We start from the raw sequence: 863 nt of genomic DNA on the forward strand, positions 1-863 counted from the left end.
AGAATTGGAGGCCAGCCTGGTCTACCTAGTGAGTTCCAGGACAGCCAGGGCTATGGGGAATGACATTGTATTGGAAAAAGAAAGAAGGAAGGAAGGAAGGAAAGAAAGAAAGATGCAAACTCCTTTGTAAGCACATGAAAGTGGTAGCTCAGAGCTGGGGTACTGTCCTGCCATCCCAGCATGGGAGGCTGAGGCAGGCTTGCTATAAGTTTGAGGTCAGCCTAGGCTACAGTGTGAGACCCTGTCTCAGAGGGGCAGGTGGGTATGAACAGCGCACAAAAAGAGAGAAGCTTAGCATGCGCCATGACAAAGACAGAAGAGGCCCCTAGGCCTGACAACACTCACGTGCTTAAGGCAGTGCCACCTGCTGCTAAGTTGTGTTTGTCACACACCTTTAATCCCAGCACTCGAGAAGCAGAGGCAGGCAGAACTCTGTGAGTCTGAGGCCAGCCTGGTCTACACATTGAGTTCCAGGACAGCTGGAGTATTATATAGAGAAGCCCTAGGCAGAAAATGAAACAATGCAAAACACAATGGCTGTCTAAAATGTCTGGCATCTTTTCCCTTGAATCCTCTTTTCTCCAATAAAGCCTAAGTGGCAGAGGGAATAATGAGATCATCTGGGGCAGCAGAGTTCCGGAGTGTACTTGCCAGCCTCTCGGCTCCTGCAGGCTGAAACCAGCCGCAGTCCTAGGGTCTTGTCAAGGCTTCCCTTAACATTCACATGAGCCAGCAGGATGACTCAGTGAGTCAGGGTGCATGTCATGCAATACTAGGGACCTGAGTTCAATCCCTGGATCCCACAGAAAGTTTGAGGCCAGCCAGGATTACATAAACCAACAGGGGAGAAAAGGAGAAAACTA

At 49.8% G+C, this 863-nt stretch overlaps 1 pseudogene; it reads left to right on the top strand.

Annotated features, from left to right (window-relative positions):
- The first annotated feature begins 271 nt into the window (after positions 1 to 271).
- LOC129691509 (U6atac minor spliceosomal RNA) lies at positions 272 to 385 on the top strand (annotated as a pseudogene).
- Positions 386 to 863: the final 478 nt, after the last annotated feature.

This window comes from Psammomys obesus, unplaced genomic scaffold (genome assembly GCF_907164565.1).
Source record: "Psammomys obesus unplaced genomic scaffold, mPsaObe1.curated_primary_1811, whole genome shotgun sequence".
In the NCBI taxonomy this organism is placed as follows: Eukaryota; Metazoa; Chordata; class Mammalia; order Rodentia; family Muridae; genus Psammomys; species Psammomys obesus.